Below are 27019 nucleotides of genomic sequence, written 5' to 3'. Positions count from 1 at the left end.
TTCCTCCCTCCTTCCCTCTCTCCTTTCCTCCTCCCTCCCTCTCTCCTTCCCTCCTTCCTTTCTGTCTCTTTCCCTTCTTCTTTCCTTCCTCCTTCCCTCATTCCCTCCCTCCCTCCTTGTTTCCTTCCTCCTCCCTCCCTCCCTCTTTCCCTCCTCCCTTCTTCCCTCTCTTCCTCCTCCTTCCTTCCTACCTGTTCATCCCATGCCTTCCAGCGGACTTTCAATCTGATTTTGTTGTTGCTCAAACTTGGCAAATAATGCACGCCTTCCACTTTGATTTTCCTGTTCTAATTTGGCCTGGTTGCTCTATAAGCCTGTTTTGGCCCAGCTTTTGTGCAGGGACTTATTTTTCACCTGTCTCCTATATTGTTCTCATTTCCTGGATCCCATGTTCTCTTCTTTTTTGGTTTGCTACATTTGGTGTTTTGTTAGAGCACATTCTCTAATTGTTTACTAAGTGAGCACAGGAGGTGAATTTTCCAAGAACTTCATCTCTGAAAGTATCTCTAATCTATCCCCTCTCTTGGTCAGTCGTTTGGTTAGGTATATAATTATAGGTTGAAAATAAGTTTTCCTCAGTATTTCAAAGGCAATACTCAATGAACGTCTAGTTTCTATTGTTGTTGAGAAGTCCATCTACCATTTTGATGGTTCATCTTTTCTATGTGAACAGATTTTTTTTCCTCTGGAAGCTTTTAGAATTTTAATTTTATCCCCGGTGTGAGATTTCATGATACTACAGCCTTGTTGTGTCTTTATAAGTCATTCTGCTGTACATTTAAACAGATCTTTCAATTGGAAGACTTATGCTCCTGTTCTAGGGAAGGTTCTTGTGGATTTTGTGGTTTTGCTTATTTGCTTGTTTTTGTATTAATTTGTTTTAAACCCTTCTCCCCCCAAAAAATTATCTCTCAATACTTAGAAACTCTATTAGTTGAACATTGGGGTGATCCTTCTGTTTGCTTATTTATTTTTCTTTTCTTAATCATCTTTTTGTCTTATTGCCTTACTTTCTGGATAGTTTCCATCACTTTAATTTCAAATCATCTATGGAATTCTTTTTCCTTCATATGTTTTATTTCCAAGACCTTTTAAGTTTTTCCTAAATGTTTCTTGTTCTTTTAACATAAGCAATGCCTTCTCTTCTCTTAGAACATTAATTAGAGTTTTGGGTATTTTCTTCTGTTTCCTGTGTTATCTCTGTTTCCTTTGAGTTTCTTGTTTTTCTTACTGGCTTTTCATTTCAATTTTAATGTTTTTTTCTCTCTGTCACCCCGGCTGGAGTACAGTGGTATGATCATAGCTCAGTATAACCCCAAATTCCTGGGCTCAGGTGACCCTCTTGCCTCAGTCTCCTGGGTAGCTAGAACTACGGGCATGTGCCACCACTCCTGGTTCATTTTAAAATTTTTTGTAGAGATGGTGTCTCCATATGTTGCCCAGGCCGGCATTGAACTCCTGGGCTTAAGCGATCCTCCTGCCTCAACCCCGCAAAGTTCTTGGATTACAGGTGGGAGCTACCGCACCTTTCCTGTTTGTTTAGATGTCTGACTTTCACAGTGTAGATGTTCCTTACATTCCTGGTGATGCCTGAATTTCGTTTTCATATTGAAATGAATCTTACAAGGTTCAGAAGAGCTTATTGGATACTGTGTGCCTGAGTAGCGCTGCTCATGGACTGGGGAGCTTCCCTGTGGAGTGGTCGGATGTTTGAGCCAGTTCCTCAAATATCAGTATCTCTCCGGAGGTTTTCCTCTGGGGCCATTCCTTCTCAGAGAAGAATCTCCTAATCTCCTGTGTAGGGGATGTAAACCTGGGTGCTGGCATTCTGGGAGCCAGGTGGGCAAGGGTCACGGGCTCTTACCATTCAGTGCACGGAGTTTAGCTTTTGCCTTCTGCTTTTCAGTCTGATGTCTCATCTCTTCTCTCTTCCAAGCTGTGGCTCCCAGGGTTGAGAATATGAAGATCAAACTTTTCAGTGTGGATTCTGTAGGCTGGAAATAAGGCGATCCCTTTTCTCCCTGTCGTAAAGGTCACAGCCGACACTCCTATACCAAAAGACAGATTAACAAGAGTAAGCCATATCAAATTTACTAATCATAGCCTTATGTGACACAAGAGCCTTTGGAATGAAGACCTAAAGATACAGAGAAAGCTATCCATTTTTATGCTTAGGTTAGATGCATAATGGATAGTTGTGTAGAGCGGTGATTGGACAAGGAGAGAGAATGGTCCCAGCAAGGCCTGACCATTCAGATTCTTCCTGGCCTCTTTGAGTGGCATTCTTTCACTCCAGGTAGGGGGTAGACCTCCCCTGGAATGAGGGTCCTATGACCTACTATCAGACAAGGTAAATCAGAGAATTTCTTGCACAGAAAGGTGGGGATGGGGGGGAAGGTTAGAGTTGTATTTCTAGGTTTTACAGCTGACTCTCGGGGAGAGGGGTTCTGGTTTCTATGTCCTTCTTTGGGGAAGAGGAATTCTAGTTTCTATGGCTTGCCTCAAGGGCAAATGAGGGGGTGAGAGACAGGAGAGCAGGAGAAAGTCAGAGAGGGACTTTGCTTCTGGGGCTACTTCTGAAGCATCCACTTTGTTGTATTGTTTCCTGAGCCCCAACTAGTCTAACTAAACTCCCACACCTCATCCCCACTTTCTCCGTATCTGATGCCTCCGATTCCTGAGCCTTCTTAGGATTCAGTGGGGTGAATGCGCTTGATTCTGCTCCGTTCTCCCCTCTGCTGGAATTTTTGAGTGTCAGCTTTCCTCCTTCTGCCTGAGTTCAGCTGTCACTCTTCCATATACCCTCAGTCTTCCAGAAATTACTCCATCTTTCTCATCTGCTGGGTCTCCTCTCCCCCTCTCATTGGCCTTGTGGGTTAACGTTAACTCTCCCAGGGCCGAAAGGATGACTTGCACGTCTTCAGTTTGCTTACAGGGCAAACATGAAGGCTTAAGAATCATTCATTGATTGGTTTGCCCATCTCCATAATCATTGAAATACTCTGCCCTTTTTCCATTTTTGAGCTTAAAAAAAAATGTTCTCTATTGTGTGTCATTGGCAGGTGGGTAGATTCAAATGGTAACATTGACTTGGTGCCATGTCCAACTCTTAGTATGTTCCTTCTTTTGGCTGCTTAGATGCCCAGGAAACCTGGGGCCTGCCCGGCATCAGTCCATCCCCTGTGCCAAGCACTGCTGCCCTCTTTGGCCAAGCTGCCTTGTTTCCAAACTGTTCAGAAAGGAGGAGTCAGGAGGGGAAGTTGGGACAGCTCTGAGGTGCCTGAAGGGGCTGAGTTTCTCTTCCTCTCCTAAGCAGAAGCAGGGTGCTCTTAAAATAGCCTTTGGAGCTTTGTGATGTGAATACAACCACACAGCCCTTCTCAGAATTTGCTTATTATGGAAAATAAAAATCACTAGGAATAGGCACCCCCCGCCCCCCGCCCCCACTTCATTCTCATGGCTGATTTTAAGAAGCTGCATCTTGACTGTTGCTAGGTGGTTTCAGGGTAGAAAGCATCCAACTTCCAGTCCTGGGCTGCCTTCACAGCATTTCAGATTCATGCTGCATGGTGCGGCCGCAACTGTTCGCCTATAGACCTCGGCTGGGTGTGCTTTTTCTTCTTCTTCCCCTTATGCAGTCGAAGCAGGGAATAGGAAATGTTTCTGAGGCCTGGCATGGGCTGTGGGATTCTCAAATTGTGAGGACTACCACGACCAGGCTCAAGGAACTGGTGGTGCCTTCTGCCATCTTGAGATTTTTCAAAATGAGACTGATTTGACTTTTATCAATGATTTGATTTTGTGGAAGTTATTAAAGGTTCTGACAAGTTTATTGTGTTTTTAAGCGGCTCACACCTGTAGGTAAATCTGAAATGCTTTTGTAAGTCTGGGTAGTGGTCTGGAGAGAAGGGTGTGTCTTTTCTAGATATTAGAAAAACACATCATCTCATACAAGGGCAAGAGTGTTTTGGTCTCATGATCTGGGAGTGCACATGGTAAACAGCTGTGCTGGTTAATTATTATCAGAAAAAAAATGACTGCAGTTCAAATATTTAATTTTTTTTTTGGTAGATGTTTCCCAACCTTGGCTTGGTTTATAGTTAATAATACCATACAGCAAGTCACTAGATTTGTGGCATATGTTTTGCAACTAGTTAATCTTTGAGGGCACACTAAGAAGTTGCATGGTGAGAAGCTAGACATTGTACACCCTTTAAAAGATGTGTATTTGATTAGGTTTCACAAAATTCCAGGCTAGAAGTATTTCAGTCATGGGAACTTGATGGCCCAGTTGTCTGGGTATTAAAGTGTCCCAAAATCATTGTTTTTCAGAGGAGCGTTGGCTTTGCCCCTGGGTATCTAACGCCTTGGGTTTCCATCTTTGCCAAATCCTTCTTCATGAAGACAGCAGCCCTACCCCTGCTATGTCTTAAATCACATATCTTCATACTTAACTAGCTATACAGGAGAGCTACCATCCAGGTACTGACCAGGAGTTTAACCACAAATATACTGCTACCCAACACCTTTCCAGTGTTTGGTTGGGCATGGTGATATCTGTGGAGGATTGCTGGTTGTCTGACCGGTTCCTGAATTTAACCTGGCCATTAGTGAGCTCTCTACATAACATGACGTTAGCCTAGAGCACTCCCTGAATTGTCCTTTATCTTGGCGCCATCGGGCAGTGTTGATGGTTGTTAAGTTGCTGGATGCTGAAACAGAAAAGCTGACATACACCCATTGCTGAATTTTTACTTTACCCAAGTCACGATTCCTGGGCTTTTTTTGTCCTATATTAGGTGATTCTTGCATTGCTATAAATACTTGAGACCGGGTAATTTATAAGAAAAGAAGTTTAATTGGCTCACGGTTCTGTAGGCTGTACAGGTAGCATGATGCTGGCATCTGCTTGGTTTCTGGGGAGGCCTCAGGAAATGTACAGTCATGGCAGAAGGCAAAGGGGGAGCAGGCATGTCACATGGCCTGAGCAGGAGCAAGAGAGAGAGGGAGGAGGTGCCACACACTTACAAATGACCAGGTCTTGCGAGAAGTCACTATTGTGAAGATGGCACCAAGAGGATGGTGCTAAACCTTTCATGAGAAATCCATCCCCATGATCCAGTCACCTCCCACCAGGCTCCATCTCCAACACTGGGGATTACAATTTGACATGAGATTTAGAGGGGACACAGATCCAAACTATATCAGATGCTAAAACAAAAAAGCCCCCATATGCCCATTGCTCTATCTGTTAATTTACCCAAAATTATGATTCCTGGGCTTTTTTTTTTTTTTTTTTTTTCTGAGACAGAGTCTTACTCTTTCACCCAGGCTGGAGTGCAGTGGTGTGGTCTCAGCTCACTGCAACCTCCGCCTACCAGGTTCAAGCAATTTTCCTGCCTCAGCCTCCTGAAAGCTGGGATTACAGGCGCATGCCACCACACCTGGCTAATTTTTGTATTTTAGTAGAGACGAGGTTTCCCCATATCGTCCAGGCTGGTCTCAAACTGCTGACCTCAAGTGATCTGCCCGCCTCTGCCTCCCAAAGTGCTTGGATTACAGGCATGAGCCACTGTGCCTGGCCTGATGCCTGAGCTTTTTTACCCGGAGATAAATGTTGCTTCTCCCACACAGTGGTTTAAATTTTTTTCAATTTCATTGCCTTGAGATGAGGCATACACCCTCTAGATGACCCCAGTCCTTATCGTTCTCTATCATCTGACACTGGCTTCGCTCAGTTTCTTTGTCTGCCTGGCTCCTGTGGGCATTTGAATTTGCAAATCCTGCTTTAGACAGTGTAATTTTACGTATTAACTTGGCTAGGCCACAATACCCAGGTGTTTGGTCAAACACCAGTCTAGATGTTGCTGTGAAGGGATTTTCTAGAAGAGATTAACATTTAAATTGGCAGTTGTTGAATAGAGCAGATTACCCTCCATAATGTGGGTGGGCCTCACCTAATCAGTCGAAGACCCTAAGAGAAAAAGACCGGGGTTCCCCCGAAAAAGAGGAAATTTTGCCTTCATAAAAAAGAGGAAATTTTGCCTTCACACAGCCTCTGGACTTGAACTGCAACATCAGCTCTTCCCTGGGTCTCCAGCCTGCCAATGTACCCTTTGGAGTCACCAGCCCCTGTAATTGTGCAAGCCAGTTCTTTAAAAGATATCTCTATAAATGTCTGTACATCTGCTGGTTCTGTTTCTCTTAAGTACACTGCCTAGTACATACAGTGAGCTCTTCGTAGAGACCTTCAAGGACAACAGTTGATTTGCTTTTATATTATGGATACTGAGTCATGTGATTGGAAATGTTTCCCTTTTTGCATCGATGTGAAAAGCTTACAATCAAATCTGGGTCTTTTAGCAAGTAAATCCTGATGGGTACACATCACCAGTAGTAGAGGCACACCAGTGAAATGGTGGGAGGGAATACCAGAATCTGAGGTTTGTCAGGGAGAGCATTTGGCGAGCCTGTTTAGTTTAAATCTACCTGCCCACATCCCCTGCATTGGGTAAGCCATCTTAAATATTTTCTAAGATAGAAGCATAAGCAAACAAAAAAACAGTGTACCTTTTCATCAATCTGCTTCAGATAACATACACTTTTTGAATCATGATCAGGGAGAGTAGTTGCAATTGAGCAGTTGAATAGCTTATTTCTGGAGACAGTATGACGTCTTCACGAACCTCACGTTAATCTGTGGTAAGCACAGGAGACCGCATCAGCTTCTGATGCTGGTTTTGTGATCAGGAACCTAAAACCTCCACCGAGTCCCTGACAAGGTTTCTATTGTGAGAAGTGCTTTTGTAGCTTTTTCTTTATTTTTCCTTTTTAGCCTCAGCTTTTGGCATCCTGTCTCTTGTATTAACCTTTCTCTTCTCTTTTCTTACATCCTGCTTTCATTTTATTTCACATTTTTGGATATTTTCCCAGCAGATTTGAAGCCTGTCCATGTATTCATTTATTCTATCATTCATTCAGCAAATACTTTTGATCCAGTATGCCATGCCAGGCATTGGTGCTGGGTAATTTGAGAGGGAAGATACCAAGCTGAATCGGATGGAGATTCCACCTCAAGACCTGTAGTCTATAGAATATAGGAAGATTATGTGAGGAAGTAGCCCCAGATAGCCTCATGGCTACGATCCCATCTCACTCAAGCTTTTGCTTGAATGTTACTTCCCATGTAAACCTACCCTGACTACCCTATTTAAATTGTCACCTGCCCCAACCCTACAATCTCTAGCATCCCTAATCTCCTTCATCCTGCCCTACCTTTTCTTTTTGCCAAACGCTCTTCATCTTTCAGCATACTATGTAATTTACTATTTGTTGTGTCTATTATTTCTTTCTTTCTTTCTTTTTTTTTTTTTTTTTTCTAGTCAACTGAAGCAGTGGGAGTGGAGAAGGAACAAAGAAATCTATTAGTTTTTGTGATCAGTTAGTTGTAAATACCACTGTACTCAGACCGGCCTATTATTTCTTTATTATTATCCATCTCCTTCTGCTAGAATGTCAACTCTGCCAGGGCAGGGAGCTTTTTTAGTCTCTGTTTTGCTCATGGATGTATCCCAAGGGCCTCCAGTAATGCCTGACCCATAGTAGATGCTCAGGGAATATTTGTTTAATGAATGAATTTGGGTAAAGTAAACCTCAAAGATCCGGGGGGAATGAATTTCTCTAGCATACATATGATAAAGCAGACATGACTTAAACACATTTACTTTTCTTATTAAAAACAACAACAACAAATAAGTAGAAATCAAGGTAGAAAGTTAGAAATGGCAGAAGAAAAAGACATTTCTGGCACCTTGGATGAGGAAACCATTACTCTCAAACTGGGCTCAGGAAAGGATTGAGAATGAATGTAGCATCTCTTCTGGAACTTGAAGGATCAATAGAATTCGAATTGGCAAAAATATAGGTGAAGAAGGCATTAAGTTATTTAAAGCGAAGGAAACAGCATCAGCAAAATTATAGAGGAAAGTGTGAGGTGTGTGGGTTTAGGGGCTTATAAGTTGCGTTTGAGTAGAGTGAATGGTACACAAAGAGGAATACTGGAAAAAATAAGGTTGAAAAGTGAGATTGGCCAATAAAAAATGGACAATTTGAAAAGAGACACTTGCCGGGCACGGTGGCTCATGCCTGTAATCCCAGCACTTCGGGAGGCTGAGGCGGGCGGATCACCTGAGGTCAGGAGTTCAAGACCAGCCTGGCCAACATGGTAAAACCCCGTCCGTCTCTACAAAAATACAGAAATTAGCCAGACATGATGGCAGGTGCCTGTAATCCCAGCTACTCAGGAGGCTGAGGTGGAAGAATTGTTTGAATCCGGGAGGCAGAGTTTGCAGTGAGCCAAAATTGTGCCTTTGCTCTCCAGCCTGGGCGACAGAGTGAGACTCTGTCAAAAAAGAAAAAAGAAAAGAAAAGAGAAGAGAAGAGAAGAAAAGAAGAGAAAAGACACTTTACCAAAGAGATATATGGATGACAAATAAGTCCCTAAAAATATATTCATATTATAAATCTTTAGGGAAATGAAATTAAATTCATATTTTGATACTGCACCACCTAGTATAAAATTAAAAAGACCAGTTATACTAAATGTTGATGAGAATGTAAAGAAACGGAAACTCTCATACTCTGCTGGTGGGAATGTGAAATTGGGTAACCACAGTCATTGTACGTTTTGTGCTGCTATAACAGAATACCTGACACTAGGTTATTTATTTATTATTTATTTATCAAGATGGAGTTTCCCTGGGTCGCCCAGGCTGGTGTACAGTGGTGCGATATCGGTTCACTGCAACCTCCGCCTCCCAGGCTCAAAAGATTCTCCTGCCTCAGCTTCCTGAGTAGCTGGGGCTATAGGCACACACCACCACGCCTGGCTAATTTTTAAAATATTTTTAGTAAAGATGGGGTTTCACCATGTTGGCCAGGCTGGTCTTGGCCAGCCTCTGTTCTTTATAAATTACCTAGTGTCAGGGCCAGGTGTGGTGGCTCATACCTGTAATCCCAGCACTTTGAGAGGCCGAGGCAGGCAGATTCCTTGAGTAAAGAGTTCAAGACCAGCCTGGCCAACATGGTGAAACCCCATCTCTACTAAAAAAACAAAAATTAGCTGGGTGTGGTGGTGGCACATGCCTGTAGCCCCAGCTACTCGGGAGGTTGAGGCAGGAGAATTGCTTGAACCCGGGAGGCGGAGGTTGCAGTGAGTCGAGATCACACCACTGCACTCCAACCTGGGTGACAGAGCAAGACTCCATCTAAAAAATAAATAGGCTGGGTGCGGTATCTGACACCTATAATCCCAGCACTTTGGGAGGCCGAGGTGGGCGGATCACTAGAGGCCAGGAGTTTAAGACCAGCCTGGCCAACATGGTGAAACCCTGCCTCTACTAAAAATACAAAAATTAGCCAGATGTGGTGGCACACGCCTGTAATCTCAGCTACTCAGGAAGCTGAGAAGGAGAATTGCTTAAGCCTAGGAGGCAGAGGTTGTAGTGAGATGAGATGGTGCCACTGCACTCCACCCTGGGCAACAGAGTGAGACTCCATTTCAAAAAATAAAAATAAAAACAGGAAGAGAGAGAGAGAGAACACACAAATTCACAGTTCTGGCGGCTGGAAAGTCTTAAGATCAAAATGCCAGCATTGGGTCTGGTGAGGGCCTTCTTGCAGCATCCTTCCATGGCAGAAGGCGGGAGCGCAAAATGGGATGAATGCTGTGTCCTTGTATGGCAAAAGAGCAGGAGAGAGAGAAGCTACTCCTGAAAGCCCCTCTATAGCGGCATTAATCCATCTATGAGGGCAGAGACCTCATGAACTGAGCACCTGCCCAGATGCCTCACCTCTCAACAATGCTGCACTGGGGATGAGTTTCTAATAAATGAATTTTGAGGGGCAAAAACATTCAAGCCATAGCAATCACTTTGAAAACAGTTAAGCAATTTCTTAAAAAGGTAAACATATATCTACCATATGATCTACTCATTACAGTCAATGAGTCTAAGAGAATGCCAGTCTAAGAGAAATGAAAGCGTACATTCACACAAAGACTTGTATGTAATCTTCATAGCAGCTTTATTTACAATAACACCAAACTGGAAATGCCATCAACAGGCCAATGAGGAATCAAATGGTGGTATATCTATACAATGGAACACTATTCAGCAATAAGAATTAAACTATTGATACACATGACATTATGGAAGAATCTCAAAATAATTGTATTAGGTAAAAGAAACCCTACCAGAAAAGAGCATATATATTGTATGATTACATATATATACAGTTATAGAAAATGCAAACTCATCTATAAGGACAGAAAGCACATAAGTGATTTGAGATGGCAGGGGAGATGGCTGGGAGAAGGATTAAAAGGAGCAAGAGGGAACTTTTGGAGATGATGATCATGGTGATGGTTTCACAGGTGTATATATATGTTAAAACCTATCAAATTGCATTCTTTAAATGTGTGAATAATATCCCAATAAAGCGGTTTAAAAAAGGTGAATTTGCTAGTCGGGAGGCTGAGGCAGGAGAATGGCGTGAACCCGGGAGGCGGAGCTTGCAGTGACCTGAGATTGCGCCACTGCACTCCAGCCTGGGTGACAGAGCGAGACTCCGTCTCAAAAAAAAAAAAAAAAAAAAGGGTGAGTTTAAAGTCAACTCACCTAGGCTCTTCACACTTAGGCTAAGGTATTTATATTCTTCAGTTGGCTATTCCTCTATTCAAACACTAATTTTAAAAATATTTATTGCGTGCTGATTATGTGCTGAACACTATGCATGGCTATTAATATAAATAGAGAACCTTGGAGAAGGGACTGGGAAGTAAGTGATGAGTTTCATTTTGGACATGAGTTTGGGGTGTCTGATGTGTTACCTGGTAGAGATGAGGAGCGGGCAGCTGAAAATACCAAGACATGCTTGGGAAGAGAACAAGGATGGACATAATGATTTACATGCTTCCCACAGACGGGGGACTGTTGGAGCCAGAAGATTTATCAAGATTATTAGAGGAGAACGTGGGGAACATGCGGCATGACACTTGGTGGACACATTAGTGTGTTTATTCTCACTGCTGCAGAAGACCTGAAAAAATTTTCTCCCTTCCTTCCCAATAAAACAGTGAAATGTTTGTACTCTGAATCTGGTCTCCCTTGCCTCAGAGAGTTGTTACAACTTTGTGTCCTGGGGCTAAATGTTGGGTTTCCAGATACCTAGAAGTCAACCCCAACTCAGACTTTTTTAGGAAACTGGATAAAAGTCAAGGATGTGAGGAAGGCAGATGCTAGGAATTGAGAATACAAAAATGGCTCAGTGTGAATGATGGGGGATTGTGCGGGGCTGCCAGGCTTCTCTGACTCTAGGAGAGGGAATCCCTGAAGTGGAAGAGACCCATGTCCACTGTCCTGTGGTATAAGAGAATGTGCCAAACTCTGGGATAGCTTAGCATGTGGATGCTGGAAGGACTTCACATCAAACACCATGGCCCTGGGAGCCACAGTCAAGCACTCCTGTGGTCCCACTTGGTTTGGAGGGAAAAGAGCAGGTACCGGGGAATAGTCGGATGACACGTATCATACAAGTGACCCAGGGAACTTTAAACCACGTGCTTTTTTCCTATTCTATCTTTCTCTTTTTTTTTTTTTTTTTTTCTTTGAGACAGAGTTTTCTGCTTGTCGCCCAAGCTAGACTGCAATGGCACGATCTTGGCTCACTGCAACCTCTGCCTCCTGGGTTCAAGTGATTCTCCTGCCTCAACCTCCCAAATAGGTGAGATTACCGGCACACACCACCGTGGCCAGCAAATTTTGAAATTTGTAGTAGAGACGGGGTTTCACTATGTTGGCCAGGCTGGTCTCAAACTCCTGACCTCAGGTGATCCTCCCCCCTCAGCCTCCCAAAATGTTGGGATTATGGCCGTGAGCCACCGCACCCAGCCTTTTTTGTTTTTGTTTCTGAGACAGGGTCTCACTCTGTCACCCAAGCTGGAGTACATTGGCATGATAATGGCTCACTGTGGCCTCGACCTTCCAGGCTCAAGTGATCCTTCCACCCCAGCCTCCCAAGTAACTGGGACTACAGGCACACACCACCACGATTGGCTAATTTTTTTTTTTTGTAGAGATGAGGTCTAACTGTGTTGTCCAGGCTGGTCTTGAACTTCTTGGCTCAAGTGATCCTCCTACCTCGGCCTCCCAAAGTGCTGGGATTACAGGCATGAGCCAACACACCTGGCCATTTCCCCCTATTCTCTAGGTACCATGTAAGCCCCCAAGATGTCCCTCTGACCCCAGAAGGGGAATAGGTCCCTAAAAACATAATTGAAATTAAATTTCCATTAAGTGAGGCCTTGGGATCCAGATTTAATTTGATTTAGAAGAAATAAAGTAATGTCATGTCCCTTGCCCTCAACTTGCATCAATTATGGAGCAAATGTATTCCCACTAGAAATAAAACCAGGTCAAGAGCCTTAGGGAACACATATTTGAGGGAGAGCTGCCTCAATTCTGGAGGGGGATCAGGTGTTAGTACAAAGAATTACACAGATGGAGGTTGGGCAGAGGTGGGGGACCATCTAGAAATGAACTATTTCCATCCTTTGCCTAACATTTTCCAGTAGGATGAGACTGTATCCCCTTAAAGGGTTTTGAGAAAGTGGAGTCCATATATGGCACTGTTATGTGGTCCTTAACTCTTGACTGTATTTATACAATTACCCAGCTTGACTGAGAGCCCTGGGTGGTGGTTTCCTTCGAGCACAGAACAGGTTTTGGCTAAAACTACTCAGCATGGTACCTGGAAAACCATCCTCTGAGAGTTTACAGAACACCTTGTAATCTGGAAGGAAATTATTCCTCCTAACATGTCTGTAAGAAACTCATTTTGTTCATCCATTTTAGAGATGAGGTAATTGTGGTGGAAGAGCCGAATACAAGTTCCTGGGCAACTTATTTCTGGAGACTCTTCGGAGGAAAATTACTGCTCTTGACTGATTTCCTAGACTCTGCTAGAAATACCAATCTGGTGTTTAGAAATATGGGTTATGGAGTCAAATGGATTCAGGTTCAAATTCTGGCTTTGCCTTCAGTTACCTCTATATAACTTTGCACTGAACCCTGGGAACCTCATTTTTTTTTCTTTTCAGAATAGGAATAATGTATCTCATAAAGTTAGAGAAAATTGTAGAGATACATATTTATTCCTTTATGTATTTATTAAGTGTTATTGGATATGTACTCTGTAGCAGTGAGAGAGTCGGGGTTCCTGCTATGATTCCATTGAAGACACAAGGAAATAACAAACAGCTAAACAAATAAATATACAAGATACTCTGGGGTGTGAGATAATCATGCAGGGTAAAAAGAATGACAAAGAATGGTAGTTGAACCATTTGGTAAGGGTGGCCAGATATGGGTTCTCTGCATGGAAGGGGCTAGCCTTGTACATGCCAAGGTCCTGAGGTGGGAGTAGCTTGCATGTCTGAGGAACAGGAAGAAGGACCTGTGTGGCTGGAGATTGGTGAGTTGTGGAATGGCTGGGAGATGAAATGGCAGGACCCCATCACCTCAGGGCTTATGGGCAAGAGAAATGTGGATTTTATTGCTCGTATATTGGGAAACTACTAGAGGATTTTATGCGAAGAAGTCACTGAATTGGATTTATATTCTTAAAAGAATATTTTGGCTGGGCACAGTGGCTGATGCCTGTAATCCTAGCACTTTGGGAGACTGAGGCAGGAGGATCACTTGAGGCCAGGAGTTTGAGGCCAGCCTGGGCAACATAGTGAGACCCCGTCTCTACAAAAAAAAACATAAATAAAATAAATTAGCCAGGCGTGATGGCATGTGCTTGTGGTCCAAGCTACTCAGGAGGCTGAGGTGGGAGGATCCCTTGAGCCCAGGAGTTTGAGGCTGCAGTGAGCCATGATCATGCCAGTGTACTTCAGCCTGGGTGACAGGGTGAGACCTTGTCTAAAAAAAAAAAAAAAAAAAAAATGGCTGGGCATGGTGGCTCATGCCTGTAATCCTAGCACTTTGGGAGGCCGAGATGGGAGGATCACTTGAGGCCAAGAGTTTGAGACTGGCCTCAGCAACATAGTGAGACCTCGTCTCTACAAAAAAATTTAAAAAATTCAACAGGTGTGTTGGCATGTGACTGTAGTCCCGGATACTCAGGTGGCTGAGGTGAGAGGGTCACTTAGGCCCAGCAGGTTGAGGCTGCAGTGAGCTGTGATAGTGCCACTGCACTCCTGCCTGGGCGAAGGAGCAAGACCCTGTCTCAAACAAAACAAAACAAAACAAAAAAATCATTCTGGCTACTGTGTGGAGGATGGAATTAGAGAGACCAGTTAAGAGGAGTGACAGTGTCTAGGAGAGAAGAAGGGGGCTTTGGTTAGAGTGAGGAAGTGGAACGGCAAAAAAACAGCGGTTCAGGATTGTGTCTGGAAGCAGAGGCAACAGGGCTTGCTGACGGATTAGAAGGGGAGGGTGAGAGAAAGGGAGGAATGGAGAATTATTTTAGAATTTTGGAAGGTGGTATCATTTCTTGAGATTGGAAAGACTTGGAGTGAACACATTTGGGATGGGGAAGTGGAGAACAAGAGTTCTGTGTCGGCCAGCCTAAGTTTGAGATGCCTGTTGCACGTGTCAGGGAGTGCTGCTGGCTGTACCCATCTGGAGCTCAGGGGGAGAGTCATGGAATTTGAGTTATCAGCACGTACGTGGTGTCTGTAGCTAGAAGGTTGGGTAAGATCATCCAGAGAGAGGGGGTAGAAGAGACAGAAGTGCCTGGACAGAGTCCTGAGCACTAAAATGTCAAGATCAGATGAAAAAAGATTAGCTAGCAAAAATCACTGAGAAGGAACTCTCATTGAAGTTGCTGAAAGAGAAGTGGGCATCTGGTGTTGCAAAAGCCACAGGGCTGGACACACTGTAGACATTCAAAGAGAGTTAGTTTCTTCTTTAATGGAAAAGTATCATTCATCCATTTTAGGTCTTTCAAAGGATATTATATTACCTTTCATCCCAGCATAAATTCAATTTGCCATGGCATTTTTTCCCTTTCATATGTCTTTCAAGGTTGAAATACAGAGCTCTGAAGAGCTGTGTGTTGGTCACCTCTCTTCGAAAGCATGCATTTGCTAGGCTGCAAATCCACCAAGGGAAGATTTCTCTTTTTCCACTGGAAGTTCACATGATTTAATTTGCCTGAGTAACCTGCTGTCATAGGTTTTTATAGAGTCCTGACATCTAACAGAGTAATTAATGCTTTAGGCTTTTAGGAGCTGTTTCAGGTTTTTATTAATCACCGTTGTGATTGCACGTGTGAATTATGAAGGAGTTATTTTGGTAGTTGAATTTCCTCCTCAGGAAAATTTCCATATTTGTTCATGATGAACTGATAGCCTGAAGAAAAAGGAGAAAATGGAGAATTTTCCCCGGGTCCGAAGCAGGGACTCCACATTATCCAGGGTAAGAATGACTTCCTAGAGAACAGAAGGAGTGTGAGGTGTTTGAAGCTGGTGGTTAACCGTTTTCTCTTTCCCTCCCTGAAATTTAATTAGAAATTCCCCGTGATTGCCCCGGGAATATATGGATTTTGTGAACTTTGTAAAGATGTGTGGCATCATTTTATCCTGACATCATTTGCCATGAATTTGCAGGTTTTTTATTCCTTTATGATTCCCGCCATTGGAGGAATCACTCCTAGGACCTTCCTGATTCGTCTACTGGTCTTTTTGGGGTTTTCCAGAAGACGGAGGTATCTAGGTAATCGGAAGGAAATAGAAACCTATCCTTATAATTTTATTTAGGGAGGACTACATGGATTTTCAAAATTATGTGATTATACTTGAGATCAGTGTATGAAAAAGGAATGCCCTGAGTGGAGTCTAGTCCTTAGGATTCTCTTCTGAAGTGTGAAAAAGAAAACACAATAGCTGTTATCTTGGAAACTCCGCCCCTCCAGGCATTCACTCGCACCCCAGGCATTTGCAGGCCCTCTGCATAGACTCTGCTGTGGCTACACGTGGGTCTTCCGTGCCATTTTCCTTGGCATGTGAGTAAATGTAGGTTTCCCCTGTGTTTATGGGAAATTTTACTCCCAGCCTTTTACTGTGACAAGAGAAGACTGGCTGCTTTACTCAGCACAGGGCGCTTTTCAATGATTAGAGCGATTTTCTCTGATTCTACTATACTTAGGGAAGATTTTTGAGACTACAAATACAAGACAAAGTAGTTATGTATCAGCATACGGATGGAGGCAGCCACTGTGCTAGTATCCAATTCTTTGACTACTGAGTGAAAATAGCTGCTCCTGTTCTAATTGCCATTTTTACTCTTCCTAAGTGGCCAGGGAGAGACGGAGGAGGGAGGGAAGGAGCTGGGTTGGGCCGGAGGAAGTCCATTTGCAAAGTCAACAGCGGAAGTGTTCGGGGAACAGAAGACATCTGATCCGAATTCTATACAGATAAGGGAAGGATTGGATACCCAGCAGATGGGCCACCCTTCTAATTCTGCAGTAGCTTGCCGTGACGACTTCTAATCTGATGGTATTTTCATCTTAATTTACTTGCAACCTGTTTTGTTTTGTTTTGGGTTTTTTTTTGGTAGGTAACAGCATTTCTGACAAAGGTGATACATTTGCTAAAGCTTAACATTCAGATTCCTTCCTTGTCTGAGTGTTATATAATTATATATACATTTGGGCTCAAAGGTCCCAGTCTAACAAATTCCCTTCACAGGAGCACCATTTGAGGGCCCATTCTCTCATTAATTTTATTTGACATTTATGTCAACATTACATTCCTAGCCTAAAAGGAGAAATCACATGAGTACGCAGGGGCGTATTTTAAAGTGGAGTATTTAGTTTGGCAGTGAAAGGCACCCGGCGAAGTCTGCGAAAGCAACGTTTTCTAAATTAGTTAATATAAAGTGGTCTAAATGCACTAAATTTATATTGTTCTACAATGTGCTAAATGCTAGAGCACGTGGCTGTTTTGATATTTCTAACATTTTCCCCCGGGGCTCCCAGAATTGCCTAAGATGGGTGTCTCTGGAAAATAAACTTGGGAGCCATCAGAGGTGTCAGGAACAGCTGAAAACAAGTCACTTACGGTGTCAGCGATGGAATTTGCTTCCGTGAGACCTTGTGCAAAAATCAAAGACCTGATTCTTCTGCTTAGCCTAACTTCAGAGCGAGGAGTTTATCGGTGGGGCATAGAGGCATCTGGTCCCCAGTTCTGCTGAATGAAGAATTTCACAGGGGCTGCGTGGAGGCCGGAGGGCGGTTGCCAGCCCCAGCCCAGCACTGGGAGCCAATCACATGGCCACGACTTTGCCTAGTGCTTCCCAAAGTAGACAAAAGCGTGAACTGGGGTTATTAAACCTAAATAAGAAACAGTTGTTAGAGACCATCGGTATCCTCTGATTTGGGACCTAAGTTGAATTTTGATTCAAGAGATGCCACGAGAGAGGGAAAGAGCTTCCCCTAAGCAGCCTCCAAGGGCCCGAGCGTGGCAGCTCCTTCTGCTTCCAAAATGCTGACTTGTACATACTTGGTGGTTTGTGTGCTCTGGAGCTGTGCTTTGTGTTTGGCTGTAACAATGAGTTGCAGACTGGGTTTTTGCTTTGCAGAGAATTCACCAGCATTGGAGAGGACCTGCCTTTGGTAAAAGCAGGGAGTGGGCAGTTTGTCCAGCCCCCCTCGCTTGAGTTTATTACAGTGTTCATCCCTTCTCCCTATCATCCCCACCCCAGCCAGGGTTTACTGACCCAAAACGACCTCCCAGTTTCCTTTCTGCCATCTCTATGATGAATCTCAAGGGTCAAGTGCTTGGTCACCAGCTGACCTGTGAGCCTACCCAGATAGCAAGGTCCTTCAAGGTCATCTTAGAGTGATCTTAACTATGATCTTCTAGAGTCAGTGTCTCTTGGGGGTCCCCTTTGTGGGCTGGCAGAAAGGTGAGGATTTTGTCAGGGAAAATAGAGGAGGAAGGATGATTGCAGTTTATGAAGGAGAAACTTTGAGTCTGAGTTAGCTTTCATCAGAGTCAGTATAGCCAACCTTGCTGTCAACACCTCACTTTGGCTTAGAGCACTTTGTGATTTTCTTACCTGATCTCATCTGCTTCAGCTTCCCGCTGGCCTTGTTTGCATACAGATCAGCTGGTGGGGTAGCAGTAGAGTGTTTTAGAGTTCCAGTACACCCTTCCTTTCCTATAAAGGCACAACATACAGAAGAAATAGAAATTTACAATTTTTTTTTAAAGCTGTAAAGGCAATTCTGATTTTCATAGGGAAGAGATTTTAAGAATTGGAGGAGCCTCGGAGGTCTTTGCATGTCTAGATAAGCTCTGAGGTTAAGAGCCAGGTCTCCTAACATTTGGCCCAGTCTTCTTTTCTTGTTCCAGCCACTGCCTGTAGGACGATCAGAGAAGCTTCCCATTGAGATTCCAGTATAGGGATGTAAAGTGGTAGGAAATCCTTCTGCTGAGAGCTGATAACAGTTATGTACCAACACTATGGGAGGGAGTGGCCCTTTGAGATGGTGGAGTGAAATCCTGGGGCTGTGGCTTGGCAGGGGGCAGAGCTGGGACTGGCACCAAGCTCCCTCAAGCACTCAGTTCAGTGGCCCCCTCCCTGTTTCCTGGGTAGAAGATGATTGCAGGCACCCACTGGTTCTCTCTCTGCTCTCTCCCTGCCAGCCACCAAGCGTATCCCTGCCAGGCCGTTATCACCACCTCGCCAGAGAAGACCAGAAACCTTATTCTGGAAGTTATAACCATGGAACGAATATGTCCTTATTAGACCATGTCTCTGTTTTTAACTTGGTTAAATGAACTACCATTCTCTTATAAAACATCCACTTTTCTAGAACCCTTGTTGCTGATGTTGGCTGCCCAGAGGTGGCACTTTTCAGCCAGGAAGAGGTGGGGGTCTGCCTTGGAGTGGAGTGAATTACTGAGTAGGGGCTGAAGGGAGAGTGGCTCAGACCAACAATAATTGCAAACAGTGGCCGTGGAGATAATTCCCTTTGCCTCCTATCTCCTTAAAAAAGTGACTCCTCTTTGCTACTAAGGACCTTGCTTTCTTTTTACTTTATTTTATTTTTGGAGATGGGGTCTCGCTGTGTTGCTCAGGCTGGAATGCAATGGCACCATCACGGCTCACTGCAGCCTCGACCTCCCAGGCTCAAGGGATCCTCCTGCCTTAGCCTCCTGAGTAGCTGGGACCACAGGTGCCCCCACACCAAGCCTGCTAGTTTTTTTATTAAAATAGAGACAGGGTCTCCCCATGTTGCTCAGGCTGGTCTCGAACTTGTGGGCTTCCAAAAAGATCATGCACCTGGCCATGACCTTGCTTTAATCCTCTTGTGGCCTTTAGGCACAGCATGCACATTCTGATGGGGTCCTTAATTGTCATCCCCAGTACTTGTATATGTGTTATCTGGCATGTTGCTTGACCTGGGGATGAAGGGGCTCAGGTATTGTCTATGTGCAAACTTTCTTTTCCAGTGCAATTTAGAAACTGCTGTTGGACTAGCTCCGTGGATGGGAGGCCATTCTCTTCCTTAACGGGATTTGGAAAGCAAAAAGCACGCTGGTCTTCTAAGTGCAGCTTTATTGGCGTTTGGCTTCCTGCAATATATTTGTAATATACTATGTATGCTGTATCTGAGTAAATCAGTAGGTATGTTTTGAAATTAAATATTTGCTAAGGGCTAGGCTCTTCTCGTGTTAAATTATTGATAATAAACTTCACAGACACTGTATGAGACTTGATGATATATGATTTTTGAGTGACCTGCCATTTATTAGACTTTATCTGCCCATGAAATCTATTTCCAATTCAGACCATATCTGCTTCGGGATTGCTTGCCAGAAATCTATTCCCAAGATTCTCCTTATTTCAGTGAAATATCTCTGGCTCAGCACCTTTCCCACGGCGGCTGATCTAATCGGGGCTGGATCACTTATCGCTTCTCATTTCCTTTGGCAGGACTGTCAAACTAGAAGTGCATCTCGGGGACACTCAGAAGCACTAGGTGACGCACCTCCTTCTCCCTTTTCCTGTATGGCAGAAGGTAGGGAGAGGTGAACTCCCCAAACCAGAGCCCTGCTCTAGGGTCTAAGCAGAAACAGGACCACCTTTGTGGTTAGGCTAACAGAAGTTGTCTCCCTGCCTCCCTCTCTGCCAGGAGCTGTCATGGAAGTGCCACATGGAACCCTGTTCGATGACCCCGAGCAATTAGAACTCATTTGCATGGCATGGAAGGCCAAGCGGGGGCCCCGAGGCTTTTTCAGCTCCCCCTTCTTCCCTGACTTCTCTGTAGACAGGTGCATACTTCTGGCTATGGCAAGGGCCAGCTGGCAGGAGGACTCTAACTTGTCATCACAGAAATAAAATTTGTCACCTCTGTGTTCCCAACCTCTGTTCTTTCATGTTTAACCAGCACTCTGCATCTTTATAAACATGTCAGAGTTCTATTTTTATTTCCTAATTAATTCAGAAAAGGAGCAGAAGACATTGCTAATGATAGGAAGGGGGAAGATCACAAAGGTAGGACGAAGGGTGGCTTTCATTTTTCAGTTGAATGAGGCAATTGAATGAATATGTGGCATCTAGCAATTAGAAAAATTACTTAGGGCCAGCCAGTGCCTGGGCGATTCTCGGGCTGCCCTGAAACTGGTCAGAATTTATTCCTATGAGCATGTCTAAACTTATCAACTTCAGTGGCCAGCTTTTCTTCTTATACTAATAGACAGCGAGACTTCATTTTCCCAAACACAAGGGAGAATACAAATTTCCGCATATATTAATCTTTTAATTATTTCAAATGTGGTGTTTTAGCACGGCTTCTAAAGTTATATTCTCTGAGTACATTAAACCTAATTTAACCTTTGACTTGATTTAAAATCATCTTTATAAACATCTGGAACTGTATGATGTGTATACTTTAGTGATTCCAGAATCTTAACAATCTCAAGGGTGTAGTCTTTTAATTAAATGAGCTTTCCCTCCATTCCATTGTTACCGAAAGGCTAAAATAATAGATATGGAGTAATGGAAAGAGTTCTAAACTTGGAATCAAAACTCTACTTCTAATTTAAGTTTAATCATTAATTCACTGTGTGACCTTTAGCAAGTCTCTGAACGTCTCTGAGCATTTATTTCTTCATCTATAAAAATGAAGAATTGGACCATAAGACTCCTAAGGTTGTTGACATTTCTAAAATTCTATAATTTTATGATCAAGGACCATGCTACTCAGTAATACCAGGTATCTGAAGGGCTTTTGAGGTGTTTCTTAATGATATGGCTCCAAACTACCATCATTGTGTTGGCTTTGAAGCTTTCCTATATTTTATGGGTAGGCAAACTATAGCCTGAAGGCCAAATTGGGCTTACCATCTGTTTTTTGTAAATAAAGTTTTATTGGCACAGAGCCACACTCCTTTGTTTAGGTATTGTCTATGGCTGCTTTTGAGCTACAGTGGTGGAGTTGAGTAGTTGCAACAGAGGTGGTGTGGTACATGATGTCTAAAATATTTACTTTCTGATCTTTATATAAAAAGTTCACCAACTTTTATTCTTTTTTCATTCTCAGTCTGTCACTTTTCTGTTTTTTTTTGTGAGACAGAGTCTCACTCTCCTGCCCAGGCTGGAGTGTAGTGGCACAATCTCGGCTCACTGCAACCTCCACCTCCCAGGTTCAAGCAATTCTCCTGCCTCAGCCTCCTGAGTAGCTGGGACTACAGGCGCCTGCTACCACGCTTGGCTAATTTTTGTATTTTTAGTAGAGGTGGGATTTCACCATGTTGGCCAGGCTGGTCTCAAACTCCTGACCTCAAATGATCCACCCACCTCGGCTTCCCAAAGTGCTGGGATTACAGGCGTGAGCCACCATGCCAGGTCAGTCTATCACCTTTCATCCCAATCACTCTCTCTCCCTCCAGGAATTTGTTTTAATTTACTACCTCTACCTGTCTAGGGGTTAAGAAGCCAGACTGCATACCTGATTAGAATTAGGTTCAAAGTAAGAGTCTGTAGGTTTTGAACAAAAGTTTGAGGGGACAGTCTTTGAGTGCAGTGCTGAGTACAGTGCATGGGCTTTTAGCTACTTAGCGCTCCTTTCTTATTTAAATGTCTAGGTCATTCTGGATAGTTATAGTTAAAATTTCAACAAAGTTTGAAATGTCTAGAAATGGTTGCTTTTATTTGCTGACAGTGGTTATGGATTTGTTGTAAAATCCACTTCCTACCTGGGGCATCGCTACCACGGTTAGTCTGAAGGCAAAGGTAGACAACTGAACTTGAGGCCCAAAGACCTGGGTTTAGATCAGGGGTGTCCAATCTTTTGGCTTCCCTGAGCCACATTTGAAGAAGAATTGTCTTGAGCTACACATAAAATACACTAACAGTAATGATAGCTAATGAGCTAAAAAAAAAAAAAAAACAAAATTGCAAAAAACTCATAATGTTTCAAGAAAGTTTACAAATTTGTGTTGGGCTGCATTCAAAGCCATCCTGAGCCGCATGCCATTGGCAGGCCGTGGGTTGGACAAGCTTGGTTTTCGATCCTACTCAGCTATTCCATGGCTTTATGGCCTTAGCAATCCAATCCCTTCATTTTCCCCTGTTTTTTCATCTGTAAAATGGGAGAGCTTCTTAATGCATCATGAGGTTTGCTGCAAGGGACACCATGTTTTCGGCTCCACCCTTCAACTGCCCTCCACACTGCTTGGGTGGAGCAGCTGTGAGACTGATATGCCAAATTATAGAACTTGAAATGGGCCACAAGCAATGATGTGCAAGATTACCGTGCCTTAAAAATTACCAAGTGTACCGGCTGGGCGCGGTGGCTCACGCCTGTAATCCCAGCACTTTGGGAGGCTGAGGCAGGCGGATCACGAGGTCAGGAGATTGAGACCATCCTGGCTAACATGGTGAAACCTTGTCTCTACTAAAAATACAAAAAATTAGCCGGGCGTGGTGGCATGCACCTGTATTCCCAGCTACTCAGAGGCTGAGGCAGGAGAATCGCTTGAACCTGGGAGGCGGAGACTGCAGTGAGCCAAGATTGCACCACTGCACTCCAGCCTGAGCGACAGAGCGAGACTCTGTCTCCAAAAAAAAAAAAATACCAAGTGACTCCACGTGTTTCCTGTCTTCACTGTGGCCAGGTGAGTAAGTAAGCCTTGCCGGAGCTCTGCACTGGACTCAGCTCTTGAGAAAGTTAAATTGAGTTTCCTTTTAGGCCCTTGTTCCTTGTGGATAGCTCCCTGGGTGGTAAGAGGAGTCAGGGTGATGGCCAAGAGCAACACCTGATGGCTCCCCATCAGGTATGATGATGGTACCCTTTGGCAGGCACGGATCTGAGGCCACAGATATATAGATGTTGTCTAGATGACTCCTCTCACTCTGGTCTGTAAGTCCCTTAAAGGCAGTAACTAGTTTTTCATTTTGACTATTATTCTCCATTGCCTAGAACAATGTTTGGCCTCAACAAATATATGTTGGATTAATTTGTCATGATCAAGATTTTCTGGTGGCATGAAGGTTTCTTTGAGGTTGATTATCTATGTCAGTGGTGTGTCCAGGTAGACCTCTAAAGTAGCCATACATTTTAAGTTGGTTCAGTATACAGTGCTCAGTGTGATCACACAGCCACCTCATGGAGGAAGCAGCATTTCCTTTAGGAGGTGGAAATAGAAGGCAGGCCACAGCTGCAGCTCAGCAGATCTGGGCTGAAATCTTACTGGGAGGACTTGTTACAGCCCGCTGCTCACCCAAGGTCACTTTCCACTACCTACGTATTAAATACTACTTTCCCTGACTCTTAGATGGGCACCCACCCCCACCCTCCATGCATTTTGCCTTTCTGCTGTCAGTGGGTAGTCTGGGTAGGATAATGGAAATGGCACCTTTTTTTTTCTTTGAGACAGAGTCTCGCTCTGTCCCCCAGGCTGGAGTGCAGTGGTGCAATCTTGGCTCACTGCAAGCTCCACCTCCCAGGTTCACGCCATTCTCCTGCCTCAGCCTCCAGAGTAGCTGGGACTATAGGCACCCGCCACCACGCCCGGCTAATATTTTTGTATTTTTAGTAGAGACAGGGTTTCACCGTGTTAGCCGGGTTGGTCTCGATCTCCTGACCTCGTGATCTGCCCGCCTCGGCCTCCCAAAGTGCTGGGATTACAGGCGTGAGCCACCGCGCCCGGCCAATGGCGCCTTTTAAACATAATCATAACTCAACTTGAAGTTTATCTAAGAAAGGGCCAAACCATCCATGATCCAAACCATGTTTAACTACATTTAGGAGCTTCCTCCTGTCACATAGACTTTTTTTGGGAAATAAATAAGCATTTTATTTATTCATTGTGAAAAATACTGAATTTCTCATTTGTGCCAAACATTATGCTAGTTGTTGGGTTATGGAATAAGAAGACCAGAGGGGGCCCTTGCCAGCAAGGAATGTCTGTATAATTAGCAAGTAAACAGACAAGTGGAACAATTGCAAATTGTGATAAGAAGCAAGAAAGGACGCAAATGTTAGGGGCCAGCCCTGAGGAGCTGACATTTACAAAGAGTCCTAAAAATCCCGAAGGAGTTCACTGTGCACATGGTGGAAAGGGCTTCCATGCTGAGGGCAGAGCCTGTGCAAAGACCCTGGGGCTTGTGGAAGGAGCGACTGTGAGGGAGAGTGTGGCATGGATGTGCGGGGAGGTGGTCAGGGGCAGGGAGGAGGTTAGGTTTATTCTAGCTCTCATGGGAAAACATCGGCCAGTTTCAAGCATGAGAGTGGCATGGTCAGGTTTCTATTCAGAGCATCCCTTCTGCTGTTTCATGCAGGATGGTTCATAAGTGGGTAGCAGTGCAGTCACGGAGACCAGGTGAGCGAAGTCCCTGGACTAAAGTGAAGTACAGAAGTGGTGAAGATGTAGAGAACTTTCTAGTGCATTAGAATGGAAGCGGGGAGGGAAACAAAGTCCTCAGATGCTGACATTTAGGAGGTGACAATTACTAAGATGGGAGAAATTTGGGGGGGCAGCGAGAGGATAGGTTTTAGGGGAGGATAGGTTTTGGGGAGAAGTCTCAAGTTCTCTTTGAAATCAACGAGATTTGGCCGGGCGCGATGGCTCATGCCTGTAATCCTAGCACTTTGGGAGGCCAAGGCGGGTGGATCACGAGTTCAGGAGATCGAGACCATCCTGGCTAACACGGTGAAACCCTGTCTCTACTAAATGTACAAAAAATTAGCCAGGCGTAGTGGCGGGCACCTGTAGTCCCAGCTACTCGGGAGGCTGAGGCAGGAGAATGGCGTGAACCCGGGAGGCAGAGCTTGCAGTGACCGGAGATCGCGCCACTGCACTCCAGCCTGGGAGACAGAGCGAGACTCTGTCTAAAAAAAAAAAAAAAAAAAAAAAAAAAAAAAAAAATCAACGAGATTTGTTTGGTGGCACAAAACACCTTTGAAGCTAATAGGTATAACTGTAACCTTCCTTGTCCTTGCCACTCATTAATTGTATCATGTGCCAATCAATAATCTTCCCTTAGGACCACTTTGTACCTAGTACAGCCTTGCCTTAGTGCCAATTCGTACCTAGTACAGTCTTCCCTTAGTACCACTTTGTACCTAGTACAGTCTTGCCTTAGTACCACTTTGTACCTAGTACAGTCTTCCCTTAGTACCACTTTGTACCTAGTACAGTCTTGCCTTAGTACCACTTTGTACCTAGTACAGTCTTGCCTTAGTGCCACTTTGTACCGAGTACAGTCTTGCCTTAGTGCCACTTTGTACCTAGTACAGTCTTGCTTTAGTGCCACTTTGTACCTAGTACAGTCTTGCCTTAGTGCCACTTTGTACCGAGTACAGTCTTGCCTTAGTGCCAATTTGTACCTAGTACAGTCTTCCCTTAGGACCACTTTGTACCTAGTACAGTCTTGCCTTAGTACCACTTTGTACCTAGTACAGTCTTCCCTTAGTACCACTTTGTACCTAGTACAGTCTTCCGTTAGTACCAATTTGTACCTAGTACAGCCTTCCCTTAGTACCACTTTGTACCTAGTACAGTCTTGCCTTAGTGCCAATTTGTACCTAGTACAGTCTTGCCTTAGTACCACTGTGTACCTAGTACAGTCTTGCTTTAGTGCCACTTTGTACCTAGTACAGTCTTGCCTTAGTGCCACTTTGTACCTAGTACAGTCTTGCCTTAGTGCTACTTTGTACCTAGTAGTCTTACCTTAGTACCACTTTGTAGCTAGTACAGTATTCCCTTAGTACACGACTTTGTACCTAGTACAGTCTTCCCTTAGTATCGCTTTGTACCTTTTACAGTCTTGCCTTAGGACCACTTTGTACCTAGGTTTATACCCCATCCTACCCTCAGAAGTGAGCACAATTATCTGCTTGCAGTAGATGCTCAAGAAAGAATTGTTGCTGACTTGTCTGCACCAAACATTTCCAGCTTATTCAGAGCTGGACTCTAAAGCAAGGAAAAAGGAACTGGTTAAAGGGGAAGAGAGGCAGATGAAGGGTTTTGTGGTGGTGATGATGAAACAGGTATTTTTCTAAAAAGAGATTTTAGCTGAATGATGAGGAAAAAATGAAAGAGTAGTTTTAGGGAACACACCTGGATGTCTGGTCCTTGTGCCACCATTATTAGCCATATACTTGTAGCCTTGGGTCAGTTGGCTAGAGGTCACAGATACACACCTGTCTTTTCTTTCTCTTTCCATTTTTCCTCCTTTTCTCCTCCCCACTCTCTTATTCCCACCTTAGAGGAAAAAAGGCAAGGGAGGAGGAGGAAGGGGGGAGAAGGAGGGGGTAGGGGAAGGAGGGTAAGGAAGAGGAGGGGGGTGAGAGTAAGAGGAGGTGGAGGAGGAGGAGGAGGAAGGGAGTAGGGGATGAGGAGGTGGAGAAGAAGGAAGATGGAGTGAAAGGAGGAAGAGGAGGAGGAGGGAATGGTAAAGCCACAGGCTTCACCCAGGTGTCCTAGGGGTAGGAGAAT

At 44.2% G+C, this 27019-nt stretch overlaps 1 protein-coding gene across 11 annotated transcripts in view; it reads left to right on the top strand.

Moving 5' to 3' along the window:
• The window catches only part of FOXN3 (forkhead box N3), a 461111-nt gene that overhangs the window by 26007 nt on the left and 408085 nt on the right, over window positions 1–27019 (top strand). Inside the window, exon 2 of one of the 11 annotated variants that reach the window (XM_054666225.2) lies at window positions 11675–11781. The exons of 9 other annotated variants lie outside the window; for them this stretch is intronic. The gene's annotated coding sequence lies outside the window, so the exon portion shown is untranslated. Of the gene's footprint in view, window positions 1–11674; window positions 11782–20009; window positions 20056–27019 lie in introns of all 11 variants that reach the window. One more of the 11 variants, XM_063793058.1, reaches the window with a different exon arrangement.

The sequence above is a fragment of the Pan troglodytes genome, chromosome 15 (genome assembly GCF_028858775.2).
Source record: "Pan troglodytes isolate AG18354 chromosome 15, NHGRI_mPanTro3-v2.0_pri, whole genome shotgun sequence".
Lineage (NCBI taxonomy): Eukaryota > Metazoa > Chordata > Mammalia > Primates > Hominidae > Pan > Pan troglodytes.
This window is presented reverse-complemented; position numbering and strand designations above follow the sequence as displayed.